The sequence below is a fragment of the Hypanus sabinus genome, chromosome 10 (assembly GCF_030144855.1).
Source record: "Hypanus sabinus isolate sHypSab1 chromosome 10, sHypSab1.hap1, whole genome shotgun sequence".
Lineage (NCBI taxonomy): Eukaryota > Metazoa > Chordata > Chondrichthyes > Myliobatiformes > Dasyatidae > Hypanus > Hypanus sabinus.
Window position 1 is genome coordinate 59,862,610 of NC_082715.1, and position 22,783 is coordinate 59,885,392.

The following is a 22,783-nucleotide window of genomic DNA, read 5'->3' on the forward strand; positions in this document are numbered from 1 at the left end:
AAGAAACCACAATGATTCCAAATCTGTCACCATTTAATATGAACTCAGAGAGGAGCAATTAAAGGGCTGTTCTCTGCAAAAAGTTGTTTTCATCAGCCAAAGCATTCTTGTTTCTCTATTAACATACAGATATTAAAATTGGAACAAATTTTCCATCTGATTACTTTAATGTAAAAGAACAAAGCTCAGATGTAATTTTCTGTTAGTGGAAGGACAATGAAAGTGACATTTCTGTGACAATATTTTTAATTTGATTTTAAGATGCAATGTGCAACCTCTCCAAGCACTCTACTAATCTCTCACACTCCAGCCGCTTGTTCTCTCCTTCCCTCATCCCTTGCACACAGTCCAGTGGTGAATATATCTTCTAATGGCTAAAATTTGCTATATTAGAGCATCTAATTTCCCTTTTGCCCTTCAACTTGCTGGTATTAGAACTATGAATGAAACAAGTGAAAGAAAAAGTGTCCAATTAGAAGTAAGAAAACTTTGTATGTTTAAAACTCTCCAACAATAATTTTCTATCCCATAGAATGAAATTTTAGGCTGTTAACTGTTACATTTCTGCACGAGAAATGTTGATTGTTTGTTATTAAATCTTCTTACATTATTAAACGATCTCTTGCGCTATTAATTACTGGTCTTAACCTCCTATAGTAGTTTTTAACAGACAATTGATTGAAAACTGTGATAATTATAAAGTTTATATTGAGGTCAATGGTACAATGCTATTTTGCTGCAAGATTAATGATGGAATAGGCAAATCAGCCAACATCTTGTGGCAATTTGTAATCATAGGCCACTTTTTCCACCCATGTATTATTGACTAATTTGAAGCTTAGCCATGGGCTGCATCCTTATTATAGATATCAGGCAGAAAAATATAGAAATGAAACTGATACAGATAAAAGGTTTTACAGTGGATGGTGGTAAAACCTGTATGTTGAGCCATGCTTGATCATCAACGGCCACCATCCTAAGACTGGGGCAGGAAGAGATTACCCAGAGCTCAAGGTATTGAGAAATTCAAGAAAGATTCATTTCAGTTTTGGAGACTACAGTACAGGTGAGGTGGAGAGGGGCATGGAGGTAAATGCTGAAGGTGACTCTGCAGAGTTCTAAGCAACAACATGAAAAATTCAATACTGTTATGTTTTGTAACTTCAAAACATTAAACTAATTTGAAAGAAGATACTGGAGTCCAGGAATGCAGGTCTATCTTTGAGATTACATACTTTAAGCAAGGCCCGCACTTATCATGTGATAGCATGATGTTGCATACAATTCACGTATTTGTACTGTTACGATACCGCAACAATGAATATAGAATACAGTTTTTTATAAACAAATAAACATTTATTTAAACTCTGCTCAATAAAAATTAAAAATAAACAAATGACTAACTTAACCGGAAATTAACTGCTAATTGGCAACTTGAACAGTTCTTAAAGCGATAAATGCGGAAGTCCAAATGATTTATACAGTCAATTAGGAGAGACTTTCCTGAAGTAACAAATTCCTAGAAGAAGTGACGTTACTGCTGATCCCGGACGAAATATGCCTCACCAGAAGGATTCACGATGAAGGAAATAAAAACGGCTTGAAGGAACTAACTTTTTCCTTGACGAATAACACTGCACCGAACCCTTTCTGCTCTTACAGCAGGGGCTATCTCGGATGCAGGTTACTATCTCCAGAACGAAGATCCAATAAGGTCAATCCTGTTTTACTGCCAACGACACCAACTTTACTCGATCCTTCGGGTTTCCGTACCTCGATAAATCTTCACTGTCCAATGTTTAGACTTTAAAATTAAATCAAACATAACATCAAGCAGTGATTTTTAAAACTGCCAGCACAATGACAATGTACCTTACAGTAAGAATTAAAACTCCACTTTAAAACAAAACTGTGTCATGAGACCAAATACACAGCATAATGAAGTAATGGATGACTTAAATGACATCCCAACAAAACTCTTGCATCCCAACAGGCTTTCCCTGTTTTATACCTGTTGGAACAGGCAATCACATGACTCACTGGCGGGAAAATTACATCATGTGACCTCATACTGGCAGGAACATACACCACTCCACCATCACAAGACCATTACATCACACTCACCAGATATGCAAGTACATCATGGTCATGAGACAGTAACAAGATACCCACATGGTATGTAACAATATATAAACATTTGTATATAATCTGTAATAATTATTTATACAAACAAAAATTTTAATTAGCCAATATATGCTCAAGATTTCTCAAATAGCATTGAAATATTAAAGACACAACAAATACTACCTGCTGTAATTTTTGAAAGCCCCCAAACTGTTGCTTAACACCATGCAGGGTCTCCAGGGTAATCTGTTCAGATTACTGGCACCTTCCACCAGTCAAGCTCTTGCTTTAATGTTTTGGTTTGTTTATATCTCTGTGGTTTTAACTTCTTGTTAGCAAGATGTTGGTTGGTTTCAAACGTACTTGTATATATGAAAGAAATGTTTAAATATCTGCTACTAGTGAACTCCCAGCAAAAGCAAGTTGCTGGTATTAAATAGTTTGAGCCATTTGACTGCTCTGGAATTACAGAATCATGGAAATTACACCATAAAAAGAGACAACTTGGATCTTGCATTCATGTAGGTTAGTCCCATTCTCACACCTGTCCACGTGGATTATGGACCAAAAATGCCGTTCCTGGTACCTTTTAAAAAGGAAGAATGCTTCCTGACTCCCTTCAGGCAGCCATACAATGAAATATTTTTCCTTTAGCTCCCATCTAATACTAAATAAATTTCTTTCTCTTTGATGGCTGATCCAGATGATCATGATAGAAATAGTGATGACTGCATATGACCTTACAAACAGAACTCCCCCTTCAAAACCACCTGCCCCAAATCACATCACAGGTTACAGTAGACACAAAGCCAACTTCACCAGCCAATCCAATTGATATATGTCCAATCCACCAAAGTGGTCAATTTTGGCCAATACCCTGTGTAGATTTTCTCTAGCCCAATGAGATATCAGCACTGAAGGGAAGACCGTACTCCACTAATTGATTACAACTTCTAAAAGAAAAATGAGAGCAAAGATACCCACCTTAATTTGTAGCATCCTTCTTTTATTATGTAGGTTTTTGAAAGTGCTATGAATCACATTGTTCTGTTAATCAACTATTTGCTTTTCTGATGAAAGTTTGCTCTACACCTACAGCAGGGCATGGTCTCATGTGGCTTGCCTCCCTGATAAAATTGTGTTGAATTTCACAGAATAAAAACCAATTAATTTCAAATAGGCTAACACTCAATCTGGAATCAAGTCCATTGTATCCTAGAACGTGCTTCTTCCTTTAGCCAATTTACACTAGTGGTCTCGAGCCAACAATTTGACACATGGCAACACAGTTACTTTCAACAAAAAACAGAAAATCTGCAGACGCTGGAAATCCGAACAACCCACACAAAATGCTGGAGGAACTCAGCAGGCTAGGCAGCATCTATGGAAAAATGTACATTTATTTTTAAAATCTGTTTTGCAGCTTGATTGATGTGCAAATTAAGAATTCAAATACCTGAATGGGGAAGTTACTGATTCCCAATTCATTTCGTCACAGGTTACAAGTGATTTCTTGTCAACTTGATGAGTTAATGACAGAGCAGCTGCAATCAGATCAGTCTTAGCACTTTCATTGAAGATGGCGTCACAGATTGATAGGATCATAAAGGAAGTTTTTGGCATATTAGCCTTCATAAAACAATATATTGAGTACAGGAGAAGGCATGTTATGTTAAAGTTGTATAAGATGTTGGTGAGGCCTAATTTGGAGTATTGTGTGCAGTTTTGGTCACCTCCCTACAGGAAAGATGCAAACAAGGTTGAAAGAGTACAGACAAAATTTACTAGGATAAAAGACAATAGACAATAGGTGCAGAAGTAGACCATTCGGCCCTTCGAGCTTGCACCGCCATTCTGAGATCATAGCTGATCATCTACTATCAATACCCAGTTCCTGCCTTGTCTCCATATCCCTTGATTCCTCTATCCATAAGATACCTAGCTAGCTCCTTCTTGAAAGCATCCAGAGAATTAACCTCCACTACCTTCCGAGGCAGTGCATTCCAGACCCCCACAACTCTCTGGGAGAAGAAGTTTTTCCTTAACTCTGTCCTAAATGACCTACCCCTTATTCTCAAACCATGCCCTCTGGTACTGGACTCTCCCAGCATCTGAAACATATTTCCTGCCTCTATCTTGTACAATCCCTTAATAATCTTATATGTTGCAATCAGATCCCCTCTCAATCTCCTTAATTCCAGTGTGTACAAGCCTAGTCTCTCTAACCTCTCTGCGTAAGACAGTCCAGACATCCCAGGAATTAACCTTGTGAATCTATGCTACATTTCCTCTACAGCCAGGATGTCCTTCCTTAACCCTGGAGACCAAAGCTATACACAATACTCCAGGTGTGGTCTCACCAGGACCCTGTCCAAATGCAAAAGAATTTCCTTGCTCTTGTACTCAATTCCCTTTGTAATAAAGGCCAACATTCCATTAGCCTTCTTCACTGCCTGCTGCACTTGCTCATTCAGCATGTTGCCAGGTCTGCAAGGACCTGAGTTTAAAAAAAAAACGACTGATTAGGTTGGAACTGTATTCTTTAAAATGTAGAATATTAAGAGAAGATTTGATTGAGGTACACGAAATTATGAGGGGTATAGATCGGGTATATTCAAGCAGACTTTTTCAGCTGAGGATGGGAGGGACTACAACCAGAGGTCATGGGTTAAGGGTGAAAAGTGAGGGGTTTAAGGGGAACATGAGGGAAACTTCTTCACTCAGAGGATCGTGAGATGTGGAATGAGCTGCCAGCAGAAGTGGTCAATGCGTGCTCGTTTTCAAAGTTTAAGAGAAATTTGGACAGGTGCATGGGTTACGGAGAGCTATGGCCCTGGTACATGTCGATATAAGTAGGCAGTTTAAATGGTTTCGGCATGAACCAGGAGATATGTTGTCTGCTGAAGGCTAGATCAGTGACATTCAAGTCTGGTGACCCAGGCCTGTAATAGAAAAACCGGTATGATTTGCAGAGGACAATTTCAAGGGCGAAGAAATCATTTTGATCAAGATTGGAGGTGACATCAGATGTACGACAACTCTGGCGGGGTTTGCAAGACATTATGTCCTACAAAGCAAAACTTAATAGCATGAATGGCAGCGATGCTTCACTACCAGATGAACTCAATGCCTTCTATGCCCACTTTGAAAGGGAGAAAATAACTACAGCTGTGAATATCCCTGCTGCACCCAGTGACCCTGTGATCTCTGTCTCAGAAGCTGATGTTAGGCTGTCTTTAAAGAGGGTAAACCTTCACTAGGCAGAAGGTCCCATTGGAGTACCTGGAAAGGCTCTGAAAACTTGTTCTAACCGACTGGCAGGAGTATTCTAGGACGTCTTCAACCTTTCACTGATACAGGTGGAAGTTTCTATTTGCTTCAAAAAGGGAACAATTATACCAGTGCCTAAAAAGAATAATGTGGGCTGCCTGAATGACTATCACCCAGCAGCACTCACATCTACAGTGATGAAATGCTTTGAGAGGTTGCTCATGACTAGATTGAACTCCTGCTTCAGCAAGGACCTGGACCCATTGCAATTTATCTATTGCCACAATAGGTCAATGGCAGACACAATCTCCATGACTCTTCACACAGCCTTAGACCACCTGGACAAAACAAACACCCACATCAAGATTCTGTTCATCGACTATAGCTCAGCATTTAACACCATCATTCCCGCAATCCTGATTGAGAAGTTACAGAAGCTGGGCCTCTGTACCTCCCTCTGCAATTGAATCCTTAACTTCCTAATGGGAAGACCACAATCTGTGCAGATTGGTGATAATATCTCCTGCTCACCTACAATCAACACTGGTGCACCTCAAGGGTATGTGCTTGGCTCACTGCTCTACTGTCTCTATACCCATGACTAGGCATAGCTCAAATACCATCTATATATTTACTGATGATACAACCATTGTTGGTAGAATCTCAGGTGGTGACGAGAGGGCGTACAGGAGTGAGATATGCCAACTAGTGGAGTGGTATTGCAGCAACAACCTGGCACTCAACGTCAGTAAGATGAAAGAGCTGATTGTGGACTTCAGGAAGGGTAAGATGAAGGAACACATACCAATCCTCATAGAGGGATCAGAAGTGAAGAGAGTGAGCAGTTTCAAGCTCCTGTGTATCAGGATCTCTGAGGACCTAACCTTGTCCCAACATATTGATGCAGCTACAAAGAAGGCAAGACAGCATCTATAATTCATTAGGAGTTTGAAGAGATTTGGTATGTCACAAAAAGCACTCAAAAACTTCTATGGATGTACCATGGAGAGCATTCTGACAGGCTGAATCACTGTCTGGTATGGGGGAGGGCTACTGCACGGGACTGAAAAAAGCTGCAGAGGGTCATAAATTTAGTCGGCTCTATCTTGGGTTCTAGCCTACAAAGTACCCAGGGCATTTCAAGAATTGGTGTCTCAGAAAGGCAGCGTCCATTATTAAGGATCCCAGCACCCAGGGCATGCCCTTTTCTCACTGTTACCATCAGGTAGGAAATACAGAAGCCTGAAGACACACACTCAGCGAATCAGGAACAGCTTCTTCCCCTCTGCCATCCAATACCTAAATGGACATTGAATCCACGAACACTACCTCGCTTTTTAAATATATATTATTTCTGTTTTAGCACGATTTTTAATCTATTCATTATACACATACCGGAATTGATTTACTTATTTATTATTTTTCTTCTTCTATATTATGTAATGCATTGAACTGCTGCTGCTAAGTTAACAAATTTCACGACAAATGCTGGTGATAAAAAACCTGATTCTGATTCTGGACCAGGAGGGCCGAAGGGCCTGTACTTCTCTATGATGCAATGACTCTTGACATGAAGTGTAAGGGCTGTTTTGTATTGGATTTGTCTTATAATTGTCTACCTTGCATGCGGAACACTGAGACCCCTTCACCAGGAGCACTGAGCTGAAAAATTGCAGCATTTGCACTGAGAACTTCTTACAAAATTTTAAATCATTTTTACATTTTTAAAATATTGACTTTACTCAGTAATATCCCCTTTACATATTGTAAGACCTTGGCAACAACGGAATAATCTTCACTATTTGTAATGTTATATAATTCTATTCTGCGCCATGGGTAGCAGTGGCTGCAGATACAGAGGTGTTGTTTCAGAGGCTTTTCGATACATACATGAACATGCAGGGATTCGGAAGAATATTGATCATGTGCAAGTCAAAAAGACATTTTGATTTGGCATCGTGTTTGGAACAGGCATCTTGGTCCAAAGAGCATGTTCCTGTGCTGAATTGTTTGATGTTCTATGTTCTAAATCAGAGGGCAGCAACTCAAAACTAATTGACAAAATGTCTTGGTGTAAATAAGGAGAGCATTTTATATGCAGGTAATTGTAATCTAGAATTCCCTGTCAAAACTGGGAGAAAAAGTAGATTGAATGGAGACTTTGCAATGAATATGTACTTGAATCAGAGATATTTGCAGAGTGTGTGGTAGTGTAGCAGTTAGCGCAACGCTATTACAGCTCGGGGAGTTCTGGAGTTCGGAGTTCAATTCCGGTGCTGTTCTGTAACGAGTCTCTGTACATCCTCCCTGTGGAATGCATGGATTTTCCACAGTTCCAAAGAGGAACTGGGCAGGTTCCCTGGTCATTGAAAATTGTCCAGTGTTTAGGCTAGGGTCAGTCAGGGCTGTGGGATTGCTGCGACGGCGTTGTTTGAAGAGGCTACTCCTCATTGTTTCTCTAAATAAAGTAAATAAGTAAACTGCAGGGGCAGTGATAACTCTGCCATGGGGCTGACATGGGGCATTGCTCAGAATGACTTCGTCTTGTGCTGTACAGATTATTGAGATACACAGAATGTTTTCTCGACTTGAAGTGATTGCCAGGCAAATCTGAATATTGAATGCTGAATGAAAGATTAAACATTGCATAAGCTATGCAGGCATTGCATATTCACTGTGCCAAACTGGATAGTCAAACTGTCATTTCTGAAAACATTGCCTCTCCTGTCTCTGTTCTCTGGGGTGATGACATTTGCATTCACTCTGACCACAGTCTCCTACAGGCACAACTTACACTTATAGTCATAGAACACTACAAAACAGGAACAGAATATCCAGCCCATCTAGTCTGTGGTGAACCATTAATGTGCCTAGTACCATCAACCTGCACACGGACCATAGTCCTCCATACCCTCCCATCCATTTACTTATCCAAATTTCTCTCGAAAGTTGAAATACTGCACATCCAACATTTGCACTGGCAGCTCAATCCACACTCTCAACACTCTGAGTGAAGATGTTCCCCTTAAACTTTTCACCTTTCACCTTAACCTATGACTTCTAGTTGTAGTCTCACGGAACCTAGAAAAGGCTTAGCAACACGCACAAAATGCTGGAGGAACTCATCAGGCCAAGCAGCGTTCATGGAAAAAAGTACAGTCGACATTTTGGGCCGAGACCATTTGGCAAGACCCTGCCGAAGGTTCTCAGCCCAAAACATCGACTGTACTTTTTTCCACAGATGCTGCCTAGCCTGATGAGTTCCTCCAGCATTTTGTGTGTGTTATTTGGATTTCCAGTATCAGCAGGTTTTCTCTTGCTTGTGATTGGAAGAATCTACTTGCATTCAGCGTATCTATACCCCTCATAATTTTGTATACCTCTGTCGAATCTCCACTCAATCTGCTATGCTCTAGGGAATTAAATCCTAACCCATTCAATCTTTCTCTATAACCCAGGCCCTCGTCCCTACAATATTCTTGTAAATTTTCTCAGCACCCTTTTAAACTTATTTACATCTGTCCTGTAGATAGGTGACAAAAACTGAACTCCTCTCCTGCAGTGCTGGTACCTGAGAGTATCAAACAGAGCAGTCCTCTCTTTACTTGACTTTTGTAGGATAGGCCATGTCATCTTCCAAAACAGACATCCGATACTGAGGGAATGACCAGTCAATTAGAGTAACCGATTTATAGATATGCTCAAAGTTTCCTTGATGATGTGCAGTATCTCCACTGGATCTGTCCCGTGCCCATTCAGGGTGGAGAAGGAGACCTGGATGCTGAGAACCTCAAGTCCATACATCAGAAGCCCTGGATTAGCTGTGGAAGGAGCAGACCACCTTACAACCTACCAAGCTGCCCACTGCACAAGCCAACCACAGCCCAATCTGAGGTTCCCACATTAACCTCATCAGTCGCTTCAGAACTCACAAATCAAATCATCATCTGTCCTAAGCAACTCTCTTAGAAGGAGAGTTGTAATTCAAGCACTTGTAATTCTAAAACCTTTCTAAACTATACAAGCTTTAATTTGGTGTAAGCATACTTATATTTAAAATGACTGCTCCAATCTTTTAATTAGTTTTTGAAACCCCCTTCCCTTCACCCCCTCCACACTGGAGAGCATGATATCACCACAAGAGGCCGGTATCATGTTGTACGTAGAAATTATGTACAATTCACATCTTGCTACCACAACCCCAGCAAGCACATTCCTAAACTTGACAAACATTCCTGACTTTGCCAGCTCAAAGAAGAAAATTATCTCTCATATTTGGTGTACATAGCACAATTGCTGTTCAGTGTTTTTGCTGGAGAGCTGAAATTCCAGAGCTATTCCACTATTGTAATTTTTGCCAAATGGACAGGAACCTGGCACTCAACATTAGAAAGACGAAAGAGCCGATTGTAGACTTCAGGAAGGGTAAGACCAAGGAACACATACCAATCCTCACAGAGGGATCAGAAGTGGAGAGAGTGAGCAGCTTCAAGTTCCTGGGTATCAAGATCTCTGAGGATTTAATCTGGTCCCAAGATGTTGATGCAGTTATAAAGAAGGCAAAACAGCGACTATACTTCATCAGGAGTTTGAAGAGATTTGGCATGTCTACAACTATACTCAAAAGCTTCTATAGATGCACTGTGGAGAGTATATGGACAGGCTGCATCACTGTCTGGTTTGGGGGAGAGCTACTGCACAGGACTGAAAGAAGCTGCAGAGGGTTGTAAATTTAGTAGGCTCAATTGTGGGTACTAGCCTACAAAGTATCCAGGACATCTTCAAGGAGCGGTGTGTCAGAAAGGCAGCGTCCATTATTAAGGACATCCAGCATCCAGGGCATGTCTTTTTCTCACTGTTACCATCAGGTAGAAGGTACAGAAGCATAGAAAAACATAGAAAACTTACAGCACAATACAGGCCCTTCGGCCCACAATGCTGTGCCGAACATGTCCTTACCTTAGAAATTACCTAGGGTTACCCATAGCCTTTTATTTTCCTAAGCTTCATGTACCTATCCAGGAGTCTCTTAAAAGACCCTATGGTATCTGCCTCCACCACCGTCACCGGCAGCCCATTCCACGCACTGACGGCTCTCTGTATAAAAAAACTTAACCCTGTCATCTCCTCTGTACCTGCTTCCAAGCACCTTAAAACGTGCCCTCTCATGCTAGCCATTTCAGCCCTGGGAAAAAGCCTCTGGCTATCCACACAATCAATGCGTCTCGTCGTCTTATACACCTATATCAGGTCACTGCCAAGAGTCTTACCATTAGTACTATATTCTGGCATCGTATTTGACCTAACAAGATGAACCACCTCACACTTATATCCGGGTTGATCTCCATCTGCTACTTCTCAGCCAAGTTTTGCAACCTATCAATGTCTCGCTGTAACCTCTGACAGCCTTCCACACTATCCACAACACTCCCAACCTTTGTGTCATCAGGAAATTTACTAACCCATCCCTCCACTTCTTCATCCAGGTCATTTATAAAAATCACAATGAGTAGGGGTCCCAGAACAGATCCCTGAGGCATACCATTGGTCACCGACCTCAACGAAGAATATGACCCGTCTACAACCACTCTTTGCTTTCTGTGGTCAAGCCAGCTCTGGATCCACAAAGCAATGTCCCCTTGAATCCCATGCCTCCTTACTTTCTCAATAAGCCTTGCATGGGGTACCTTATCAACTGCCTTGCTGAAATCCATACTCACACATTCAGTGATTAAGGAACAGCTTCTTCCCCTCTGCCATCTGATTCTTAAATGGATATTGGATCCACAAACACTACCTCACTTTTTTAATATATAGTTTTTCTGTTTTTGCACGATTTTTAATCTATTCCTTATACGTATACGGTAATTGATTTGAATATTTATTTATTATTATTATTTTATTTTGTGTTTTTTTATGTATTATGTATTGCCTTTTACTGCTGCTGCTAAGTTAACAAATTTTACGTCACATGCCGGTGATAATAACCCTGATTCTGATTCTGAGAAACACTGGATACCAGGGCAGTAGTCCGGTGAGTCCTGCACAGGAAAAACAATGAGCTTTCCCTAGACTCTGCTTAAGTCAGTTGGATCTCATGGCAAGGTCCCTTGGGGTCAGGAGTTTCTTTAAGTTCAAAGTTAATTAATTATCAAAGTACATATATGTCACCATTTACTGTACAACCCTGAGAGTTGTCTTCCTAAAGAACCACAAGTCCAAGAAGTCCACAAGTCCTAAAGTCCAAGAACCCCAATAGAATTGATGAAAGATCACACCTAGCAGGACAAACAAACAACTTGTAAATGACAACAAACTGTGCAAATACAAAAAATATAATAAATAAATAAGCAATAAATATCGAGAACATGAGATGAATAATCCTTGTTAGTGAATCTATAGTCTGCTCTGCTTTCCAATGGGCTTGAAGCAGATTCATCTCTGTCATATTTAAACTGAGAATATTAGCTATGGCGGAATTTGTAGCCATAATAATTCAATCTATCTATAAAAATCTTGACCAGCTTTAAATATAAATCTTAAATACCTGTACAGTCAGTAGTTTTCTACAGGGCGCAAGGAAAATTATTTCCTTTAATGAATAACTTTACAGAACAACTTCATAATTTTGGCAGCTGTCATTTTCCAGCAAAATGTCAACCCAAACTATTGCACATACTAAATCCTTTACTTCTATTTATTTCACTTAGCTTATACAAATCTAGAACCAGGGGACAATTTGTGGACGAAGTTTGGCCATTTATGACCGAGATGACGAAAAATACCTTTAATCTACTGGTTGTTCATCTTTGTAAATTTCAAACCAAAATTGTAGTGGATTCCGTTCATATTCAAATTTGAGATCAAATCCTTTTTGGACTTCATGGGAACTGAGAACTGTGGGGACTGGATGAGAAAATGAACTCCCAGGTGAAGATGGACAGGCACATGGGACCAAATAACTTTTCCAGTATCTGATGTTAGTAATGAGTGCTTTGGATTGCTGGTTGTCAGGTATCACCTTTTCTGATTGATTAAATAATAGATTGCTGCACAATAAGATCTCCTTGAAATTAAATCCCTCAGTACGAAATGTGCAAAAGAATTGCAGTCTCTCAGTTGTACTCACCTTCTGCACATTTGGTCCCACTGAAATGAATGGTTGCAAATGTGTGGATTTTAGTACAACCAATGTTTGAAAATTAGTTTATTGCACATCTCGCAATATGACAGAATCATTTTATCCAGACTTACATGTGAGCAAGCATTCATAGAAAGCATGATGAACATACAAAATCAAATTTTACATGAAATATATCAGATTGTCAGTTACATTGTTTAATAAAAATTCAATACATTTAAAGAAGCAATTTCTTGTTCTAAACACACAATCCAAGAAACGGTAAATTATTATGCTCAAAAATAAAGTTTTAATACAAATGGTATCTTAAATGGTAACAGAGCACAAAAATACATCCAGCACTAGGTCAAATGCTTTGCTGAAATCCAAAAATATGTAGTTGAGGTAGATTGTGGAATTTACCATTCTTCATGTTGCTTTATTCATGTAAGCTGATATATCATGTTTAAACAATACTGTTTTTGGAACACATGGCTTGATTTATGACCAGTTTAGTGCCTCATAAATCACACCTGCAACCTTGTGCACTGAACCCCATTTTATGACAGGATTTACCATTTATAAATGATTTTGCTTTACCTCCCATTGTGATTCTGTTCCTTGCAATCATTTTTTTCTACCAGCATTTGTAAGGGAGGGTTAGCAAATCTGTATGGAATATCAATTCCAGTTTTTTTTTCAAAATTTTATCAGAATTACGTATTTAGATGCGTGCATTTCTGCTTTTATCTTAGAGCATAATTTTCATGATTTGTCTTTTAGTTTACATTTTCTGTTTATTTGTGTTAAATGCTGTTAAGAATTATATTGTTCCAGTTAACATTCAGATGTTCTTTGGCAGGACACAGTTGTTTTCACAAAACAATATTTAAAATATTGCTTTCTAACAAATGTAAGAATGAAACAAACAATGCTTAAGTTCATAATGCAATAATCATCATGGTAACCACAATGGAGGAATCTCCATGACTTTGTAATCCCTTTACAAAATAAAACAAGTCATTTGAGTACATTTATTGTATGTTCTCAGCTATCTGGTATGTATGGGGATGGCTGTTGCATAAATAAGCAAATTTCATGATTATTGTTCAAAAATCCTGTACATCATACAGAAGAATTCTGTAATTCTTAACATTAACTGAACAGTTGGTCATCTTCTTACATAAAATAACGTTTAACCTGCAAGTCTATATTTTATGATTAAACAATATTAATGTAAAACACAGCAAAACTAAATCAAATGAATAACTGCTCACCATCATGTGAAGTGCCGATACTTCAAAGAGGATGTTGCTGCTCTTCAGTCTGCAACTGCACTGCTCTAATGCATAAACATACATAAACAAAAAATTCTTTCCACATTTTGATAAAATCTGAAATAAAATTTATGAAATTGCTTATTGTTCTTAATCATATTTGCCAGTGTAATTAGAATTCTGGCTGCATGGTAAATGAGAGTTCACTGTTGTTCCAAGTTCAGCTCTTTCAAACCTATACTCTGCTTCCGGTCCATATCATAAAACCCCAAGTGCTAATAAAATTCTGATAGTCTCAGGTGTGAAATTATCTTTTGGCCCGGGGTCCTGAACTTTTTGGAATAGAAGTTTTCACATTTCTCCTACCTTTAGTGGTTGAAAGAGCTTTCTGATTCCAATCCTAACAGGCCTGCCTAAACTTTAAAAGCCATTCCACTTTTATTTCTGGCTTTCCCATTTGAGCCAATAGTTTCTCTGAATGAGTTCAGTTAGACCATTCTCAAACTTTTGAGTTTAAGAGACTGGAAAACATATTTTGAAAATTGCTAACTTAACCTTTTAAGCCTTTGTATCACATTGCTAAAATTATTGCATGTTGTACAAGCCTGAGAAACAAGACCAAGGGTTTATGATATTCTATTTAAAATGCAGTGCAATGCTCCTGATGTTTTTTAAATAAGGATCTGTATGTATAAAGGATTAATTTCATGATTTTTGAGATTGCCAACAGCGCATTGGCCCTTTTGACTTTATTAGTATCGGTTCACCACCACTATGTGATTTCTTTAGATGGACCCACACATCTCCTTGCTTTCATTTAACCTCATTTCCATTAGGAAAATGATAGTACTTTCTTGTATCTAAAATAGGCCACATATTTCCTGATTTTGAACACTGACTGACTTAGTTTTACCTATATTTCAAATTTCTCCTCAACCCTTTGTAACTTCCATGTCTGTACTGGCACATTTTTCTCTGCCTTCCGATCAATCTGCAAAGTCTGATAGACAACTTACTATTCCTTTTCCTATGCATTATTAATATGTATAGGAAAGTGCTAAAGCTCTGTGCAGATCCCCGAGGACAGCCACTTGTCCCATTCTGCCAATCATGGAGCATTTCATTCTGCCTTATTACCTTATTGCCTTATTACCTAATTTATTACCATTTTTAATTAAGTGCCATGTTTTCTCTAGGAATTTATATAAAGTTGGAAATGGGGTGTATAGGAATAACACCTCTGGTGAAGGGACTTGTCATTTCCACTATGGGGCAGCTCACTCACCTTTCGTCCTCACCAGAAACTCAGCTCTCACTGAGACTCCAAGTAGCTATTTGCATGCGACAACGGCCACATCGACAGGTGGGCTAAACCAGGTGAGTGCAGCTGGTGGGCCTCATACCCGAACGAGCTAGGGACACTCCTGTTCTAGCATGTGAAGTCAGCTCTGGTGGAGATCTACCGTGAGACGCAATGGTCAGGAAAGCATTTCTGCGACTTTCCATGGAGAACGATGGGCATCAGCAAAAACAATTCTTGATAACCTTAATCCATAGTTGGTGAACATCAAAAGCACATCAATATAGATGTATTCTGGTTAATCTGACATTGTATGCATGTCAGAATTTCTGTATTCTAATAGCTGTCAATATTGGCCACACTAACCTTGGTTTACATTACACAAGTAAAATACAGTGGATTCCAGTTAATTGGAACACATTCGGACCAGTACACTTTGGCCCAACTGGCTACCCCAATTAGTCAAAGTTTCATGGAAATAGTTAAAAATTTAAGAGACAAACAACTTTTTAACTCATAAATTGTTTATGCATTTAAATGAAATACAGAACAAATTAAAACACTATCTACAGTACTATAAAACTGTATATTATTTCCTAATAATTATCGATGGAGGAACTTATCTGCCATGCCCTTCTGATTTACTGTAAATGAACAAAATCAGAGCAGACATCTAGTGCAGATAACGGACTGCTTTCATACACATTCTTCAGATGAGACCCTCCAAATCTTCATTCTCATTTGAACATTCATGATATTTGTTGATACTTTCAACTTCTTTGTCATTCCTAACCTAACTTGATGAAGTCATAAAATCATTTCATTTTCACTCCAGGTGTTTCTGGCATCTCCAAGCCTAAGTGCTTGAAATCACGGTGAGCAAAACAGTCCAAATTGTCTTTCTGTTTATCTCCCACCACTTATGTGACAAAAATCACAGCTTTTTGAACACAAACACACACAAGTGACACGATTAAAAAAAATTATACGATGTAATAACATGACTTAAGTACCATGTAGTGTCTAACAGCCACTCAAGTGCACTAGTTAGAAACTGTTTGGCAAAGGTCTCCTGTCCCAATTAAGTGGCTTGGTGTCCCAAATAAATGAAGGGAATCCCAGCTATTTTACTGATTTTTTTGTTCTTTAATAGTTACCCCAAATAAATGGTTACACTGATTAACCAACTGGCCAATTAACTGGAATCCACTGTATACAGAATTCCTGTTCTAAGTGTGAAAGTAAAAGAAACCTGCCTGAATATTTGAAGAGGAAGTGCCCTTTAACAAGCTTATATCGTGCCATATAAATAGATAATATATTTTCCACTCTCTTTTACCAGTGGTGAAACCTTTCTTTCTTGATGGCTTGCAACTGATAGTGAACATCTCTGTCTCATTCCTTGTCAGACTCAGGTTGGTCTGTGTATCATCTCAGTAGTTTGGTAGCGAGCTTTATAACCCTCCTGGTGGTCTGAGCTTGAATCCCCAGAAGCTATTGTTGGGTCTGGAGCCTCATTACTAGCTAGGTTGCATTATACCGAATGATACTAAGGGGCATCGCCTCTCAAAGGAGCTTGCAAATGCAATCACATAAATCACCTTGACAGCTTTCATTGTCTCGTTTGTACATAAGATTATGATGAAATACCTCTTCCTAAATATCCTGCTGCTTTGACGACTTATGCTCTTTAATCCTCTGTTGTTCTTTCTTAATTTGACTTTATTTTACCTATATACCTCTTTGATATTTATATTGTTTTCCATATATATAAAGCCAGAATCATAATATGTATTGGAAATAAAGAGACATGGATCCATGTGATACTGCTGTGCCTTATAGTGTGCAGTAGTATGACCACAATACACCTTACTGCTGTCTGATTTTTAATCAGAGTCCAAAAGAATTCAGAAAGAGTTTCATTCATGTAATCCATTGTTGACAATGAGGTTGTGAGCAATATAATTATTCTTGGAATATCACAGTATTATAATTTTAATGCCAATATAATAATGTTAACAACACGTTACATAAATAGAGAAGGATAATGTGTTTCAAACTACCCCTTTAAACCATTTACTCTCCTCTTATCAGAGAAATTCCTCTTGTTTAACATAATCTTCTGCAACTTTCTTTGCAACTGGAAGCTAATTTGGTTTTCTCCTTTTCCCAGTTCTGATGAAGATCTGAAACATTAATTCTGCTTCTCTTTCCTCGGATGCTGCCTAACCTGCCACTTTTTTCCAGCGTTTCCTGTTCTCAGTTTGCCAATTTCTAATTTTCCTAATTTAAATAATCTATGATGTATAAACAAGGAAACCTTAGAATATCCCAGTATGTTTTTCAACAAATTTAGAATTGTCAATAAATGAAGTATCTATGATAATTATAAGGTAATAGCCTTTTTAAGGTTGGTCTATGGAATGCAGGCTTATCACCATCAGTACCTTCAACTTAGTTCATGAATTTCCAACATACATATTTAATGTAATCAACAGTGTTCACAAAATTGGTTCTGAAAGAGGTAGTGCAGTCATCATCTGTGGAGCTTGGAAGTATCTACAGCAGCAGCCTGTGACACTGGCCGTGGGGAAACAGATTTAATGCTATGCTTGCCAGTTGCGCTGAGTGTGTTGGAATGCGTGAAGATGATGTGCCTGCCATGGTTGATTGACTGATATGATATGGAAGCTGTAAGCTTTGGAGAGAAAAGATAAAAAGATTATCAAAATAAATCAGAATCAGAACTAGGTTTAATATCACTGATATATGTCATGAAATTTGTTGTTTTATAGCAATACAGAATAATAAACAATATAAACTAAATAATATATATTAAATTAACATATAAATTATTAAATATATAATTAAATTAAATAATAGTGCAAAAAGAGCAAAGAAAAGTTTTAAAAAATAGTGGTAGTGTACAAGGGTTCATTGTCAGAGGGGAGGAAGCTGTTCCTGAACCATTGAGTGTGTGTCTTCATTGGTGGTAGTGTGTTCTAAGGATGGGGTTCCTTAATGATGGATGCCGCCTTTATGAGGCATTGCCTTTTGAAATTGTCCTCAATGCTGGAGAGGCTAGTGCCCATGATGTAGCTGGCAGAGTTTACAACTTTCTGCAGTTTTTTTCTGATCCTGTGTTGTTGGCCCTCCATACCAGACAGTGATGAAACCAATTAGAAAGCACTTCACGGTACATCTGTAAAGATTTGCAGGAGTCTTTGGCAACATACCAATTCTCCTCAAACTCCTAACAAAGTATAGCCACTATTGTGTCTTCTTTGTAAATGATTGAATATTTTGGGACAAGGTTAGATCTTCAGAGATGTTGACACCCAAGAACTTGAAGCTGCTCATCTTTTCCACTGCTGATCTCTCAAATAGGAAGCTCAAATACACAGAGATTCAATTGAACCTTTGTCATCACTCCCTAAAGAAATGCAAATACACACTGCCTGACCATCACAGAATAACATCGTAGGTGTCCGGTGACCAGAATAAGCTTCTGTTTAAGCAAGTATCTGAATTCTTAAATTCCTTACTGGAAGAGCATAGTCAGTGTGAATCAGAAATAACATCTCCTTCTCACTGACAATCAACACTGGCTCACTTCAAGGATGCATGCTTAGAAGAATTTCATATGTGATGAAGAGGTGTAGAGGAAGAAGATAGATCAGCTGGTTGAGTGGTATCACAGCAACAACTTTACAGTCAACGTCAATAAGTCCCAGGAATTGATTGTAGACTTCAAGAAGTGGAAGTCAAGGAAACACACACCAATCTTCATTGAGAGATTAGAAGTGGAAATGTGAGCAATGTCCAGCTCCTGGATGTCATCATCTCTAAGGATTTATCCTGGGCCCAACATATTGAGGTAATTACAAAGAAGGCACAACAATGGCTATATTAGGAGTTTGAGCAGAATTGGTATTCGGCCAAAGACACAAATTTCTACAGATGTACTATGGAGCGAATTCTAACTGGTTGTATCACTGACTGGTACAGAGGGGCCACTGCACAGGAATGGAAAAAGGTGCAGAAAGTTGTAAACTCAGACAACTCCATCATGGGCTCCAGCCTCCCAGCATCAAGGGCACCTTCAAAAGATGATGCCTTAAAAAGGCGGCATCCATCATTAAGGACCCCCGTCACTCAAGACATGTTCTCTTCTCATTGCTGCTATTGAGGAGGAGGTACAGGAACCTGAAGACTCACACACTCAACATTTCAGAAACAGTTTCTTCCCCTCTGCCGTCAGACTTCTGAATGGACATCGAACCCATGTACTACCTCAGATTATTTCTCTCTTTTTGCACTACTTAATAAATTCAATTTTTAATATACTATATATTTCTAATTGTAAATTTTTATTATTATACATTGCAACGTACCGCTGTAGCAAAACAACGTTTCCTGACATACTGTATACCACTGATATTAAACAGGATTCTGATTATGGTTCACTTAGTGTGAGTCTTGCACTTGACAAAGTTTTCTCGTGATATTCATCTTTCCTCCAAATATCATTTTAGCAAATGGTCAGGACACTTGGGACAGCTATTCCTGTTCTAACTCTGATAACTCCAGGGAACCGTGTACCACCACTGAGAGGGCACATGGAATTTGGTCTGATACTTCAACCAAAAGGCAGTAGCACTCTGAACAGCATTTGTGCATCAGGCTAAATGCTATCATCAAGTCTCCAGAGTGGGATCTAATCTCACATACTGTAACTCTGATTCAGAGCAAGAATATTATCAACTAAGCTGCAATGTCTGCAATACCTTTCAATTGCACTGTCCAGGACAAAGTTCTAAAGATGCAATGAGGATTGGCAACACATGGAAAAACGTATCCATGATCACATATTCCACTCTGAATCTCACCCCAGAAACTTCAAGGATTTTACGGAAATCACAGACATTAACAATTAAAAGGTTGGCAGTGAAATCACCAGATGACAAAGTTAAGGTTGAAGATGGCTTTGAAGAGGTTGTCGCTTTAGACTCAATCAGCACAGCTGATCTGTCGTGAAATTTGTTAACTCTGCAGCAGCAGTACAATGTATATACATAATAATTGAAAAGAAAAGCTGTGAATTAAAGTATACTGTATATATATTAAATAGTTAAATTAAATAAGTAGTGCAAAATTAGAAATAGAAAAGTGGTGAGGTAGTGTTCATGGGTTCAATGTCCAGTCAGAAATCAGGTGGCAGAGAGGAAGAAGCTGTTCCTGAATCATTGAGTGTGCGACTTTAAGTTTCTCTACCTCCTTCCTGATGGTAGCAATGAGAATAGAGTGTCCCGGGTGATGGGGGATTTTAATGATGGAAGCTGCCTTTTTGAGGTATTGCTCTTTGAAGATGTCTTGGAGGCTAGTACCCATGATGCAGCTGACTAGGTTTACAATTCTTTGCAGCTTGTTTACTTTAACTCTGTGCTGTAGCCCCCAACCCACCCCACCCTACCGGCAGTGATGCAACCAATTAGAATGCTGCCCATGGTACATCTCTAGAAACTTGTGAGTGTTTAAGGTGACATACCAAATCTCCTCAAACTCCTAATGAAATATAGCCACTGACGTATCTTCTCCGTACCTGCATCAATACGTTGGGATCAGGTTAGTTCCTTGGAGATATTGACAACCATGAATGTGAAATTGCTCACTCTCTCCGCTTCTGATCCCTCTATGAAGACAGGTGTGTGTTTCCTCATCTTACCCTTTCTGAAGTCCAAAATCAACTCTTCTGGTCTTACTGACGCTGAGTGCAAAGTTGTGGCTGCAACACCATTCAATTAGCTGGCTTATCTTGCTCCTGAAATTCTGCCAAAAGTAGTTGTATTATCAGCAAATTTATAGATGGCATTGGAGCTGTGCTCAGCCACACAATAATGGGTGTAGGGAGAGTAGAGCAGTGGGCTAAGCACATACCCCTGAGGTGTGCCAGTGTGACTGTCAGTGAGGTGGAGATGTTATTTCCAATCCGCACCGACTGTGGTCTTCCATTTCAGAAGTCAAGGATCCATTTGCAAAGGGAGATACAGAGGACCCGGTTCTGAAACTTTTCGATCAGAACTCCAGGAATGATTGTGTTAAATGCTGAAAGACATAAGGAAGGATTTTCTTCCTCATCAAGCAGTAGGGAAATAAACAAGCAGCGATAGAGAGATTGATTTTTGTAACTGGGATGAGCCAAGCAGTGGGTGTAAAGAGGGAATTTGAACAGTTGGGGTCTAAATTAAATGTAGAGGCAAAAAGATCATAATCTCTGCTCCCTGAGCCACAAGCAAATTGGCAGAGAGTTAATAAGATCAGAGAGGTAAATGTGTGGCTCAAAATTGGTGTGGGAGAAATGGGTTTGAGTTTGTGGGACATTGGCAGTAGTATTGGGGAAGGAGAGAGCTGTTCCAATGGGACAGTCTCCACCTGAACCATACTGAGACCAGGGTCCAGGTGAATCACATAACTATCGGCTGTGGATAGTGCCTTAAACTAAATAATTGGGGGGGGGGGGGAAGAGGAGGTAGGGGTGGTTCAAAAGCTTGGAAAGGTGTAGATAAAGTAAAAGGGAAGGAGAATCCAGGAGAGGTCACTGAAGTCTTCAGAATAAATAATAAATACAACAAAATGTTTTAAAACAAAAAAAATTAACTTCAGGCATCATGGAGCCAAATTTGAAAATAAGGCTGGTGAGCACAGGACTGAGGGTGTTCTATTTAAATGCATGCAGTATATGAAATAAGGTGGATGATCTTGTAGCACAGTCAGAAATTGGCAGGTACGATGTTGTGGGGGTCATGGTTGAAAGAAGATGACAGCTGGGAGCTGAGCATTCAAGCATACACATTACACTGATAGGTCAGGCAGATAGGCAGATGGGTTTGGGTGGCTCTGTTGGTAAAAAAAATGAAATCAAATCCTTCAAAAGAAGTGACATAGAATCAGAAGAAGTAGAATCAATGTGGATAGAGTTGAGAAATTGCAAGGGTAAAAAGACGCTGGTGGGAGTTATATACAGACCCGCTGAACAGTAGCCAGGACATGGAATGCAAATTATAGCAGAAAAAGACAATTCTGCATTGGGTGATGTGTAATGTAACAGGTTTGATTAGGGAATTTAAAGTGAAAAACCATTAGGAGGCAGTGATTACAATATGATAGAACTCAACTTGCAGTTTGAGAGGGAGAACCAAGGATGGTTCTGTTGGTATTACAATTAAATAAATATAACTACAGAAGCACGAGAGAGGAACTGGCCAAAGTTGATTAGAAGGCGTCACAAGCAGGTATGATGGCAGAGAAGCACTGGGTGGAATTTCTGAGAATAATTCAGAAGATGTACATCGGTTCATCCTAGAGAAGAAGAAGCATACTAAGGGAGGTTGAGACACCTGCAGCTGACCAGAGAAGTTAATGACAACAGAAAAGCAAAACTAGTTGGAATCTAGGGAATTGAGAAGCTTTTAAAAACCACTAGAAGGCAATTAAAAAGCCATGAGGAGAGAAAAGATGAAATATGAAGGTAAGCTAGTCAAACAATATAAAAGAAGATAACAAATACATTTTTCAGATATATAGTATAGTAAAGGAGAAATGAGAGTGGACATCGGACGACACTCAAGAGTTAGTAATGGGGGGGGAGACAAGGGGCGACAAACTAAAAAGTCTTTTACAATAGACAATAGA

The 22,783-nt window shown here is 39.1% G+C and overlaps 1 long non-coding RNA gene across 3 annotated transcripts in view; it reads right to left on the reverse strand.

Moving 5' to 3' along the window:
• Positions 1-1,373: 1,373 nt before the first annotated feature.
• Positions 1,374-22,783, reverse strand: part of LOC132400693 (uncharacterized) — a 45,795-nt gene continuing 24,385 nt past the window's right edge. For 2 of the 3 annotated variants that reach the window (XR_009514338.1, XR_009514339.1), the window contains 2 exons: positions 13,792-13,856; positions 1,374-1,804 (listed from right to left, as the gene is read on the reverse strand). This is a non-coding gene — a long non-coding RNA (uncharacterized LOC132400693). Of the gene's footprint in view, positions 1,805-13,791; positions 17,790-22,783 lie in introns of all 3 variants that reach the window. The other variant, XR_009514340.1, reaches the window with a different exon arrangement.